The sequence below is a fragment of the Gorilla gorilla genome, chromosome 17 (genome assembly GCF_029281585.2).
Source record: "Gorilla gorilla gorilla isolate KB3781 chromosome 17, NHGRI_mGorGor1-v2.1_pri, whole genome shotgun sequence".
Lineage (NCBI taxonomy): Eukaryota > Metazoa > Chordata > Mammalia > Primates > Hominidae > Gorilla > Gorilla gorilla.
In genome coordinates, this window is record NC_073241.2 from 45,874,624 (window position 1) to 45,889,387 (window position 14,764).

Consider the following 14,764-nt stretch of genomic DNA (forward strand, 5'->3'; position numbering starts at 1 on the left):
ATAGGATTTCCTTTTAAATTGACATTTTCCTTTGAAAGACTTTGAAAAGAAATACAGAAAAAAACTATTTAGAATAAGAAAATACAGACTCCATTCAAATTCATTAGATTTATTTTAACCCTCAAAGCTATTTCCCAGTAATGTATGTAAGAGTAAATTAGTTTTCATCTTTATGTAATATTGTATGTTTTTGTCAGCTCATGATAGCTGTGTTTTTATTGTCTACCTTGGGTATTACCTGTGGCATTTATATTTTGTTGTTGTTTAAGCTTTATTCCAACTTCTTCCTTGCCGTGTTTTCTTGTGGTCTCCAGAGCAGCTAGTGTGCGCTCAGCAAATGTAAACTCAGTCAAATAATTATTAGGAAGGAAAACTGACTTCACAGGAAAAAAATCAAAATGTGTTTCAAACTCAGCTAGAACTGAATTTTGAGTTATCTAATGCTATTAAATGAGATTTCACTTGCTCTCATTCATTAATTAATATCCTAAAGAGTTATCTATTCTTTCCAAGTCATATACAGTGAAATACTCATACGCTTATAAAAACAAGAAACTGTTGGATAAGGAACATTTTTATCACCATCTTCCCTTCACCACACCTTTTGCACTTTCCTTCCTCAAAAGTCCTGTGACTTTGGTGTCTGGCATGTGGTATCTCTGCAGGCACTGATCCTGAGAGCAATTTGGCAGAGGACTTTTGACTGGGACTGGGAAGTTTAAAGGTTGATGACCAGATAGTTTGGGAAGGAACTGCCTTCCCACACTATCTGAGCAAGTGGGAAAAAGGGCTGCAGAAGGGAACCAGGGAGAAAAAATATAAGTGAGACCCAATTCTTCTTCTTGATATTTCATAGCCTAATTACTTAAGTGTGAAACCTTCTCCAGAATAGCAAATAGATCTTGCAAATAACCCATGGACACTCAACTGGAGTTTGGCAAGAAAAAAAAATAATAAAAAGAAAGAAAAGAATCAAAAGCTATTTCCATTCCAAGGGACAATCTCAGCCTTTTAAATAATTATTTAAAAATTTGCATGCACATAGGAACAAATTTCTCCATTTTAAAATGTAACAAGACTTTGATTTGCATTATTAAAACATTTCTTAAAATATAATTTATAATTTGGCAGGAATATAATCAATGGGGGAGGGAAACTTTGTCATCAGAATTTTTGTGCGTATTTTAAAGCATGCATGGCAAAATATTGCCTATCATTTAAAAATTGTTTTGTTAAGGAGAATTTTTTGCTAAAAACATCTTTTATTTTCTTTTCAAACATAGATAACATTAAGCATTATTATTGTAATACCGAGTTTTGAAAATGAAAATTAAATAAGTAGAATTTTCATTATGTGGGTAAAATTACATTGCATTTTCTGAATTTTAAAAATTCAACCTATATATTCCAGGTATATTTTAGTTGATCATAGGGAAGTGGACTTTTTGGTGGAACTTCAGTACTTGGTTTATAGATCAGGTAAGCATTATATGCTCTCAATCCACATTAATGAGCAACCACTCACACATTACAATGGACACTTTTAAACAGCAGTAGGGCCTATAACATATGAACTTTAAATTTTGCCAACATTTCCAAATCAGAACTAATAATACCTACCATTAATTAATGTAGAAAATACACCTTTAGTTTGCAATATTATTCAGAAGAAAAAGAAATGGTAAGAATATCTTTAAACCTAGTATTAGTCATGGTCAGAGTTCTACCATAATTCATATATTGAGCCATTATCTTTTGCAATATAATACTAAGTGAAAGATTTCAGAGTGTGCAATATTGTTGGAGATAAGAACATCTATAAATCTGTACAATCTCCATTAAGGCTGGCTTGACCTGTAAGCATTCCAAATAATTGCTTTGGGAGACAGGGAAATTTTGGTGAGAGATGTGGTGAAAAAAATAAGCCAGACTCCATTTGCTGCTGGCTACAGACATATCATTATGGACTCTAATGGTCCTTTTGACTGTCTTCTTTTTACTTCCTCTAATTTTTCTTTTTGCAAAGCAACTTTTTACCAATTCAGTGCTTTTTAATAATTAAGCAATACTCTACAATGGTAACATCCTAATGTTAAAAAAAATTGGCTTTGAGATCCGATTCTGATGTTCATGGGCCAAGTGACCTTGAAAATGTCATTTCACCCTGTCTGAATCGTTCTCATTTGTAAAATAGAATTAACCATGTCTTCCCGACCTGCTTCCTATAGTTTTCTTGAAGAGCAAATAAGGCATTTTCTTTGTTACTTTGAAAATGACTCTGCTAAGTGAATGTGTGAGATTATTATATTTTAGTTCCTAACATTAATAATATAAATAGAGATATGTTTCTGATAAACCTGTTTTTTTCACCAATTTAAAAGTAATTTCCTAAAATTTAGTGGATTAAATGAAACATTATAAATAATACAGATGTGAGTTTAACTATGACCTCTTATACATCTTAATGTCCTAAAGGAGTGTTAATATTATCATAGCTAGATTACATGAAGACATTGACTTCTGATTAGGTACTTATTGGCCAAAGAGTGGCAAAGTTCAGTTATCACCAAAAGGGATGATAAATTTTAGTGTTCTCTGAAAGCTGTAATCAGTAGCCCCCTGCTATTGGATTGTGTAAGTGCTGAGGCTACTTTCTCTCAAGGAACCCTGGCACTTTACTCTCCCTGTCTGTGTCCCCTCAGTGTGGTGCTTAAATCATCTAGGTGCTTGTTAAAATATAGATTGCTGGGCCCTTGCTGCCTGCAGCCTTAAAATATAGTTTAGAATTTGGCAGGAATATAGTCAATGGGGGAGGGAAACTTTGTCATCGGAATTTTTGTATGTATTTTAAAGCATGCATGGTGAAATATTACCTATCATTTAAAAATTGTTTTGTTAAGGCAAATTTTAAGCTAAAAACATGTCTTTTATTTTCTTTTCAAACATAGATAACATTCAGCATTATTGTAATACCAAGTTTAAAAAATGAAAATTAAATAATTAGATTTGTCATTATCTGGGTCAAATTACATTATATTTTCTGAATTTTAAAAGTTCAACCTACATTTTCCAGGTATATTTTAGTTAATCATAGGGAAGTGGATCAACTTCCCTATGATCAACGGGATTATGCTTTTTAAAGAAGATCTCCAGATGCTGCTGACACACACTAATGATTAAATATCACTAGTTCTTGGTCACTAAATTCTCAGTCTGACAATAAGTGTAATTCTTCTAAATTTTATAAGCAGAAAACTCAGAAGGAAAAAAAATACTTTGTCTCATGCCTAGTGTAGTGCCTGGTACTTCTGTTCTGGATCTGTTTTTACTGGCAGTTGTGGCTTTTTTGTTCTATACAGAATAAGCAGCATGGTTTTTGCAAAGAAAGTAATTTTAAGAATGCAAAGATGAGGTAAAAAGATTTAAGCTTCTTTCACACCTTTCATCCAACCAGGGTCTGTGATTATTAACTGAAAAAATTGTAGAACCCGTTTTGACAAAGGAGTTTTGTGTTGTGAGCTATAATAGGAATTATTTGGCTCCACCTCCAGCTGAAATAAATGAAACTTTGGATCTGATCATTAACCATTTTGGAGTGCCTCTGCTGACATTAGTAATAGTGTGTCACTTGATTTCCTGTTTCCTGCATGACTTACCCAACCTGATACTCTTTGGCTGATACTTCTGAGTAATTTGGAATACTTTGACATATTTTAAACTACCCAAGGAAAAGAAGAGTTGACTTGTGTTTGAGTGTGAAAATAAGGACCTGCAGTGTATTTACAAATAGTAAACTTCAGTAGGGAGGATAGGCTGAATTCAGGGAAAGGAAATCTTTGAAACTTTGAAGCCAAAGTGGATTGTTCTATCCAGGAGCTCTTAAAGGGTGATCACTAGCCATCAGGTGCAGTACACAGTGGAGGTTGTTACACATGCACATTTTCAGGCACCACCACAAATCAGTATTCTTGCCTGTTGAGTTAGCCAGGATATGATGCCATCAGCTCTTGAATTTATTTTCTCAACTTCTGACTTTGTCCTAAGAGTCTTAACATCTTGGCCTCCTCAGTCACAGAGGTTGAGCCTTGGTTTCAGCTGCTGTGTCTACCAGTTGCTCCCCCAAGAGCCCCACAAAGAACATTCTGTGTATGTCATGCAGTCTTTATTTCGTGTCCTTTACACTTAGTGACATATATCCGTGAAAATATACATGGGACACAGGAAAGAGCCAACCTGACAGTTTCCTTCTCTGGATTGGCCCCAGTGGCCCAGGCATCATCTGCCCATTAGCAGATGCTGTAGCAGCAGGTTTGAAAACTCAGCTTGTCCTTTTTACGTTCCGAACAACAGCAGGAGAGGAATTGTCCTTTATGAGACATATTAGGTCAAAACTTGAATGTTTTCACAGAATTATTCAGGTCACCTTGTCCCCAGAGAAAATCAACCTGATCAGCCACCTGTTAACATCTTGTCAGAATCTTTGTTTCCTCTAGTCCTAAAGGGAACACCAATGCCATGCTTGGCTGCTGGGGGGATGGGGAGTGCAGGCAGATGCTCAGGGGCGTGCTGCAGGTGGATGTCCTGGGTAGTGGTTCAGGAGGAGGCCCTGGGGATGTGGTGCAGGTGGATGCCTGGCGGGGGGTGGGGGAACACGTGGTGCAGGAAGCTGCCTTCAAGAGTGGTGCAGGTGTCACTGCAGATCCTCGATTTGTTGACATCCCTATACTTTTTTTTATTTAGGGCTTTATTAATGATGCTCTCAGGGCCCTTCTGAAACTAGACATACCTAGCTTTTTTCCCGAGTCAGGTTGCTGCTTAGTAAGCATAGAAGTGAGTCAGTGCTTTACAGGTATTTATGCATGGAAGGAGAGAAGGCAGGTCTTGGGAAATACAGGGCACTTACAGAATAGGTTCTTTAGCTCCCTATGAAGTGTGGGATATTCTTCTTCATTTTTTTCCAATAGATGTATCTCTCTATGCCTCTTGCTTCTCTACCTGCCTCTCTGGAGAAAGCCAGCCTCTGCACCTGTAATTGAAAAGTAGTAAGCTTCACATCCTGTGGGATTAATTGTGCTGAATCAGAGTGCTGGCTTTATCCCCAACAGTCTCAACAAAGGATTTCTGAGGAAAGATGGAGAAAAAGGTATCCTAAGACGTTGTAAAATAGTGAAAAATAACACTTGACATCAGCTGCTGCTATATTTACATTTTTATTTCTCTACTCATTAGCTGTTTAATTTTGGACAAATAAGCTTTCTGATGTTCAGTTTCATCACCTGTAAGATGGGATTCTAATAATACTGATTTTACAAGGATTTTTAAAATAAATGTAGTTAATATAAGGTAAATGCACATAAATAGACCCTGAAACACTAGTAGCTATCATTTGTTACTCTTGTTGTTTTCAGGAATTCTTGTTGGTAGTAGTAGATTAAACATTTCCAGTGTAAAAAAAGATAATTCCACTTGGTGTCAATAGTTTTTTAAACATAGAAGTAAATCCTTTCTTTTTAACAACTTGACATTGAAGTGAGTTATCAAAAAGATATTTTGAAATCATCTTTCCTAATGATTTTAAAATGGGTCAGTCTAGGCCAGGTGTGGTGGCTCACACCTGTAATCCCAGCACTTTGGGAGGCCAAGGCAGGCGGATCACCAGGTCAGGAGATCGTGACCATCCTGGCCAGCATGATGAAAACCCTTCTCTACTAAAATAAAAAAAATTAACCAGGCGTAGTGGTGCGCGCTTGTAGTCCCAGCTACTTGGGAGGCTGAGGCAGGGGAATTGCTTGGACCCCGGAGGCGGAGGTTGCAGTTAGCCGAGATCACGCCACGGCACTCCAGCCTGGCGACAGAGTGAGACACCATCTCAAAAAAAAGCAAAACAAAAAAACGGCACCCTTGATCTGGAATAGCCTGGCTTGTCTTACATGGCTAAACTCTAAAAATTCTTCCAGGTTTGTGATTTAATGAATTACCCCTGGCTTAATGGACACATAGAGTATTGATTTAAGTAACACAGATGAAAGCAAAGGGACAACAGTTTCTCTCCATTTACCAATTTCCAGTGTTTCTGAAGTGGCTCCTATATTTATCTTTTCATAGCAGCAGTAATGCCTTCAACGTCCATCCCCCGCAATCATCTTCCATCAGTTTCAAAACATTTTCTGTAATAGCTATTAAGTTAATAGACACTGCGGGTCTGCTACACTGAGAGTTGGTAAACAATTTGTCCAGGATCAAGCAGGACCAAGCATGTGTAATTTCAGTTGGTATGTCCATAGCATATCCACTAACTGTAATGTAATTTCCCCTTTCACTGTATTTGACTTCAACTTCTAAGGTCACTGGAGAAAGTGAACAGTCACATTTCTAGTAATGAAAAAAAATTGCTTTATTAAAGTCTGTTTTTTTGTATTCCTGCAGAAAAGCAATGGGGACAAATTGGGATTTTCAGGAATTCCTATTAGATGTTTGCCTATTTGTACTTAAAATGCTTAAACAGATGCTGTTCTTTTTCACTGTTTGCTTTTCATAGATACGCCTTATCTCCTCATGTGATTTTATGTGGCCTGTGGCTCTGAACACATACAAAGATTTTATGAATATTTATTAACATTAATTTTGATATACATTGATATTTCTAAAAAAATTAATGGCAGAAACAATACACATCTGAGTACATACCCCTTAACTAATAGATCATATTGTATCCTCCATTCTCTATTTAGAATTATGCCTTAGAAAGTCATTACATCTTAAAAATAGAAGCACACACTAAATTAGAATAACATATTGATGAATGATCTATAAAAAACCTTTTTTTCACTCATAAACCCTGCTCTTATTAGCCAGATAAAAATGTCCTGAAAAAGATGATTTAAGAAATCTTTACCTCCGGCTGATTAATTTAAATTGTAAATACCACTGGTTCCTAACATATGGTAAGATTGATCTACAAAAATTACCAGTCTATCCTTACGTATCTTAAAATTTTATCAACTAAAAACATAATAATGGTTGAAATTCACTTATTTCAGCTCAAATAATTCCAGATTCAGGACAGTTTTACTCCATTAGCTTGTGGCTTGTACTGCTTATGAAAAAAAATACTTGTTATCTCTGTAAGGTGCAATAAACAGTAAGGAGCATACCTGAGGAAAAAAATATTTGAGGACTTTGCATTTCTGTTACAGTATACAAATGCATGCTGATAATTTCAAGTGGATATAATCAGTTCAAAGAAGATGAACATAGGATCCAAGAAGTGCTTTGATATAAAGTGTGGTTTCAAAGTACATAGAAGTAATAAATCAGATGTTTAAAATGTTATTACCTAGACTATACTAATTTAAAATGATCTATTTTAGTACTTACTCTGACTTTTATATCAGTTACAAGTAACCAAAATCAGCTTTCTGAAGCCAGACTAAGGAAATATAGCCTTCTAATGACATAGTTAAGTCATGGTTGTTGAGGAAACCAGTACTAGTAATAGTGACTACAACAACTTGTTATACATGCTACACACTGGGTATTATGCAAAGGACTTTAAGTGATTTATTTTATTTACTTCTCCCAACTACCCTATGGTGGAGATACTTTATCATGCCTATTTGACAAGTAAAGGCATGGAGCCTCAGAGTTTAAACACCCTGCCTTGGTTGCATAGCTAGTGAGTAACCCTGGGATCAGAACTCAGGTGTGTCTGGCTCTAGAGCCCATGTTGTTACCTTTTGGCTCTAGCACCTTCAGTCCATGGCAGCTTTACCCTTTGTTTCATTCTTTCTCCACTGTGATTTTATTGTACAAATGATATTCTAATTAGCTTAGAGAGCAAATTTGTGCACATTATGCAATATGGGTTTGGGAAACCATCAGCAAAACCCAGCCAAGGTCTCTTCATTCAGTGAACCACAGACACTACCCTCCAGCATGCTCACCCTCTCCATCTGTCTGGGAGACTCATCCCTCCTTCTGGCTCACGTGGTAAAAAGATATAGGAGGTTTCTCTCTCTTGCTCTTCCTTTTGTACTTCTTTTGGTCACCCAAGCCCTAGCATGAGTTTCTACCTTTCCAAGTGAACCAACCAAATTCCTCTTGAGAGGGAAGAACATGTGGCTTCCTCTCAGAGAGCCCCAATACCCAGCACTACTCAGCTCCACATGGTTTATCTACAGGAAACCTTCCCTGTACTTTGATTCCTGGGAAAGACTTTTTCCTTCCTATCTCTTGGACTTCAGAGTAGCAGAAAACCGTAATTCGTGAGAATAACCCAATTTCTTTCTTTAATTTTGCTATTTTGGATAAACTCTGGGTCCTCATCATCATGAAGGACACTTCTACTGCAGAGTTGCTACTGTCCATGTCATTGGAGTGGCTGTGGAATTCTATGCTGGATTTCCTGGTGGTCATATTCTTTTACAAAGTGGGGCTAATGAACCTTTTGGAATCATGGTCTTTGTGTCTTTGTTGAACATCCTTTGGATGTGGAAACTTCATCGATTGGCTGCTCTCTGCCTTTCTTTACACTTTTCTTCCTCGGACTGGGGATTGAATGTTAAATTTGTATTTGCTCTTACTAAGTCATAGAGGCAAATCCATCTGGAAAAGACTAACAGTATCTTTCAAACATCTACAGCCAATTACTCCAGCTTTCCCTGTGCCCGCAGCCGGTGGAGTTAGAATCTCTGTTAGTGGATGCTCCTTCATATGTTTGTATTCTACAGGGTGCATATTTCTTGGGTTGAGGAGGCCCTGGGTCTTCTTCAGGTAGACTCTGTCACTTTTCCCATGGTCTAGTGTCAGAATGTAAGTGATGTTGAATTTGTCTTTATCATGGGGTTTAGGAACATGTTAACTGCAGCTCCCGCATTCAGCATTACTTGGGCATTTGATTATGAATGTTTTTATATTTCTTTCTGGTATTCCAGCAAGGCTGTCTAGCGTGTCCCCTCTCTCTCACAAATTAGGAGTTTTATTATTTAATGGGTATTGACTTAAGTAGATTCTGTTATAAACGCTTGTATTCAAAAATCATTAGGTTGGAAAAATGTTACTTGGCTCTCAAAAGATGTGTATTGTGTTTATTTACTTTTACCAGAAAACACCGTTTCATCTTTCCTTCACCCGTCTCCACCCCTGCATGTTAATGAATGGCAGATCTTTACAGAGAACCAGCTGAATGGCCAGCAGGTCTCCCAGGTTAGGAAGCCATCAGTCTCTGGCTATAGGTAATACACGGAGCCCTCGTACTGAGGTAGATGCTAGAGATAATAATTTTAAAAGTAAGGCAAAAATCTTGATTTTACTTTGTACCCCCTATTTGATTTTGTTAAGTTTATTTTGATTTTTTTTGACCCAGAGAAAAGCGATACTTACCTCCCCAATGTTTTAGAGATAGTAACAGGGATATAAAAAGGAAAAAGAAAATATTACGTAAAAGTTAATACCCATTTGGAATTTTATTTTCTCTTTCTTTTTCTTTTGTATGTCAATAGGGGAAAATGTGAACTTAGGTAAAGAATTCCCAATGCAATGTGCTATTTCTTTTACAACTTGTGTTTTGTGTTGGAACACTTCAAAATTAGGCATAAAACTCAAAGGAAAGTCTGAAAAATCAGAAACTGGAAAATTAACATTGAAATGTCTGGGTAATTTTTAAGGACTGTTACTTGTTTCCTTTGTTCAAACAGCATTTTCTGACTATTCTGAGCAAGATTTTATTTCTGGGTAACTACTAACTTTCAGTACCAAATGGCTTCATTTAGCACAGTAGGGCTGAATGAAGGTATTCCTGAGCTGTCTCATGTTCACTTGTGCAGGCTGAGCATGCCTTATTTTCAATAGACAAGAACTGAAACTCTGTAAAGCAATTTATGAAATTCTTTAAGAGAAAACAGATCTAAAAATATCACTATTGGCATAAGAACCTTACTAATTTCCGTGATCATCAAAATCTTGATTTCTAAAAATAGGTTTGTTCCCACCTATTTAAAATTAATTATCTGATTCACTGGCATAGGAATTTGTATTACAAAGAAGATATATTTTAACAATAAACTGTAGTTTTCATTTAAAACCTACGTTTTCATAAATAATTAACTAGGCTAATTATTCCAAAAATCGATTAAACCCAGTGATTAGAGGCATTCTATTTTGGGGATTTTTTCCCCCAAATTCTTCTCCAAGGGAATCCTTCCAAGTAGATGTGCATTTTTCTGGATTTTTATGTTATTGTTTAAATATTGTCACCTGAACAATTACTTAGTTTGAAGTAAGTTCTTTCAAAATGCCAGTGAAATAGTGAATAGAGCAAAAGGAAATTTATTCTTAAATTCTTATCTCACACACCTTCAATAGCTTCTTGTTTCTTCCTCATTAAAGAACAGTAGACATTTGATAATTGATACTGATTAGAATTGTGCCCACTTATTAGCAAAAGCGAAATCCGTGTCATCTAGTGAATGAATACGTTTTTTCAAGGCTCATGGAACTCATAGTCGTCCTGACAGTGGCTTTCTTCTTTTTCTGTTTGTCTTCACATATGCAGAAACTTTCTTGTCACCTTATTATGTTTAGCCATATAGCTACTTTTGTATTCATTTATTCAATAAATATTTATTACATACCTTCTATGTATTAGTTGTTCTAGAGCAGGGATCCCCAACCCCTCTGCCATGGACAGTACCAGTCCCTGGCCAGTTAGGAACCTGGCCGCACAGCAGGAAGGAGGTGAGCCATGGGTGAGTGAGCATTACCGCCTGAGCCCCGCCTCCTGTTAGATCAGCAGCGGCATTAGATTCTCACAGGAGCGCAAACCCTGTTGTGAGCTGCACATGCGAGGGATCTAGGTTGCACACTTCTTATGAGAATCTAATGCCCGATTTTCTGAGGTGGAACAGTTTCATCCCAGAACCACCCCTGCCCCCGGTCTGTGGAAAAACTGTCTTCCATGAAACCGGTCCCTGGTGCCAAAAGGGTTGGGGACTACTGTTCTAGATAAGGGAGACTCCAGCTGAGTAAAAGAGTAAAACAGATGTAGAGTTCATGTGCCAGCAGGAGAGACAAAAGCAATCAGACAAATACCAACGAAAATTTCATTACAAATTATGGTGTAGCTACATCAACAAACTATGGTTGAGATCCAGAATAATGGGAGGGGTTGCCATTTTAAATAGATAGGTCAAGGAATGCCTCTTGAAGAAAGTACCATTTGACATGGGACCCAAATGTGACAAAGAATCAACCATCTGAAAAATTAGAGGTAGAGTCCATTCTAGGTGGAGTACAGAGAGTGTGAAAAGGCTCTTGCGTGGGAAAGAGACTGGCATGTTCACCAAATGGGGAAACACAAAAAGATGGCTGTGGTTGAAGCATAGTGAGAGAGAGAGGCATGGAGTACGATAGAAGAGGAGTCTAGGTATGCAAATAAATACGGGTCTTGGTAGACAGCGTTTTCATAGGCTGCGGTAAGGAGATAGGATTTTATTTTAAGTGTTTTATTTTATTTATTCTATTTTAAGGCAATCAACAAAATTGTTCAAGTATGCAAGTGACAAAATCTAATTTATGTCTTAAGAAGATCATTTATTTTGCTGGAAAGAAACCAACTGTAGGAATTTGACAACCACGTGAGGGCTGCTGTAAGTGGTAGATGATGAAAGTCTAGTTCAAGTTGATGGCAGAGGATGTATATCAATTCCTTATGTATCTTGGAAATACAGTACATATGGCTTGCTGATGGATTATGTATAAGGCATGAGGGTGAGGGAGAGGGAGGGAACAAAGATGACTTTTACATTTCTGGTTGGAATGGTTGGCCGGGAGTGCCATATCCTAAAAAGGAGAAGGCTAGATTTGGGACCAATTGGGCATCAGGACTCAAGTGTTTTATTTTGCTCATTCTAAGTTTGCAGCGTCTTTGAGACACCCAGGTGAAAATGCCAAGCAGACAGTTTGAAATGTGAGGCTGGATCTCAGAAGTAAGACTTGGCCTAGGGATATAAAATGATGTTTAAATCCATGGGCCTACAATCACTGTAGACTGTACGGTTATTACAGAGTTTAGTAGATTATAAAGCTTCCTGTCTTATATGAGCCTTTAAACTTTGAGTAGGTGGATCAGCCAAGGGAAGAGACCTAGCAGCACTCTCTTTTAACTAGTTGTCCTCAAGAAGGCATTTTTTAAAGTGTATTATGACACAAGATCAAATTCCTTTTTTTTCTTGGAGCATCTGAAACTTGGATACAGCCTCAGAATAAATAATACATTATTAAATGGTCTATAATGAGGACCCCTAGAAATTTGTTAACCTTTCATGGGAAAATTCTGGTGTATTTTCACTCACATTTTAAGGGCCCAATCAAACAATAAGTGAAAAGATCATGCAGCTTCCTAAGGGAAGGCAGAGAAGTCCCACCTGGATATGAGCAGCTCCTCCACTAACATACCATAATGATGTGAAGCAGGAGGTCTCTATCCATGAATCTCAGGCTGTGCTGCCTACCAACTGCCCCTCAACAGGCTTTGGGCTACCCATCTGGGTTGCTGGTGGCGATTGCTGGCTCTGGAATCCGTTTTTTATGACCTAGTAATCAGGAGGAAACTGGTTTCATTTCCCTTGACCCACTTTCGTCAGGGGAAATTGAACTTTCGGTTCATGAGAAGAGAGCCATCAGTTGAATTTCTCCTTTTAAGGGTTTCTAACCAAAACAAGTGACAACAACAAATCAGTAACTGATTAAAAACCAACTACCTCAATCGCCTTTGTAGTGTGACTTTTTTTCTTTAAAAATATTTTTAGACCAAATAAAGAGGGTACGGTATCAAAGCCATGTGTAGATGTGGAGGGAATGAAGCTGGACTGCTTCTCCATTACGGTAAACTACTGTTCTGGAGACATTCAGAAACTCCTTTGGCTCCCATGAGGTAAATGTTTAGCCCAAGAACATGCGTTTCTGGGAGCATACCTTAACAAAGGGTGTGGATCTGTCTGACCAAGAGGCAAAATAAAAGTCAGTATTTCTACTTGAGCAATCCCGAAGGTTTATGCTTCTAGGAAGGACCAGGTTATTTAAATTGCAAGCTGGAATTCAAAAGGGATGTTATGGGCTATGTAGTCGCTTCTTCAATTTCCTTCAAGTTAAGGGGATCTTCACCAATCAGTACCACAGAAGTCCCCAAAAATAGGTGTCAGCCAGCTATGGATTGGGGTGAATATTACTCAGCATTTGAGGTAGCAAAGAAATAACCACTGAGTGAACACTAGAGGATGGTGAAATAGGTAAATAGGACTATTTCTTAAGCAAGAAATTGAGATGCTAGAAATTAAGAAACCCCACCGTGGGTCAAACTGGCCAAAGGCAAAAGCAGGATGAAGAAAGCAAACTTCCTGAGCACATCTTCCGCAGCTGGACTCTGCCATTTTTATTAAATGAAGGAAGGGTGGGAAAAGTGACCCAGCTGAGTTTCCCTAGTTGCAGAGGCCTCCTGCTCAGTGCTGTTGAAAAACAAATGCTTGCATTTGAGAAAGTGATTGCAGGAGGAGCATCTTCCTTGGGAAATATGTATGTCTGTTTTGTGACATAGATAAGCTCTTCTGGGAGATTATGTTTATCTGGCTTAAAGCAAATTTATATAAAAGGGATACACTGGACTTGATCATATGTGTCAATCGGGATAGGCTAAGTTAAATTCAGGTAACAATGTGTTTAAGGTATATGACCATTCTGTACTACTGACCGTACCAAGCTTCTTTCTTCCAAGACGAGCGCAGGCTGATGGAGCAGGCCCAAGAGGAGCACTTCCAGTTACAGGTCAGAGACAAAAGAGAACATGGAGGAACTGTGAAAAACAGTGTTAAAGATCTCAAAGCTTTGTCCAAAAGGGGCCTCTAGAACTGCCTATGATTTTAATAGAAATTTTATTCATAATTGCCAAAAACTGGGAGGCAACCAAGATGTCTTCCATCAGTGGATGGATAAACTGTGGTACATCCAGACAGTGGAATATTATTCAGCTATCAAGCCACAAAAAGACATGAAGGAAACTAAATCCATACTAAGTGAAAGAAAATAATCTGAAAAGCCTATGTACTGTATGATTCCAACTGTATGACGTTCTAGAAATGTCAGAACAATGGAGATAGTAAAAGGATTTGTGGTCACCAGGGGTTAGGAGGAATGGAAGGATGAATAGGTTGGGCACAGAGAATTTTTAGGGCAGTGGAACTATTCTGTATGATACTACAGTGGTGGACACATGTCATTATACATTTTTCAAAGCTGGTAGAATGTGCAACACCAAGAATGAGCCCTGATGTAGAAACTGTGGACTTTGGGTGATAATGATGTGTCAATAGAGGTTCATCAATTACAACAAGTGTACCACTGTGATATGGGATGTCAATAGTGTTGTGAACATGTGGGGACAGGGGTGCATGGGAACTCTGTCCTTTTCTTTCAATTTTCCTGTGAACCTAAAACTGCTATAAAAACATAAGGTTTATTAATTAAGAAAAAAGGGGGAGGAATACATCTTTTTTTTTTCACACAATTTGTTATGGGCCAATATGGTATGGGGACATATATTCTTTCCATAAGGAAGGGCAGAGAATATTTTGGAGAACAATACAATACACCATTAGAATGTATTTCTTAAGATCAAAAACCATACCTCATTTAGCCCTGTAGCCACTGGAGAGACTAACACAGTGCCCTACATGTAGCTGATGTTCAGTTAAATTAAATGAATTAATCTTGA

General features: G+C 37.6%; 1 protein-coding gene across 9 annotated transcripts in view; it reads left to right on the top strand.

The window, feature by feature from the left end:
* The window catches only part of DLGAP1 (DLG associated protein 1), a 968,998-nt gene that overhangs the window by 50,782 nt on the left and 903,452 nt on the right, over positions 1 to 14,764 (top strand). Inside the window, exon 1 of one of the 9 annotated variants that reach the window (XM_055368504.2) lies at positions 9,113 to 9,233. The exons of the other annotated variants lie outside the window; for them this stretch is intronic. The gene's annotated coding sequence lies outside the window, so the exon portion shown is untranslated. Of the gene's footprint in view, positions 1 to 9,112; positions 9,234 to 14,764 lie in introns of those variants that run through there. 9 annotated transcript variants of the gene reach the window in all.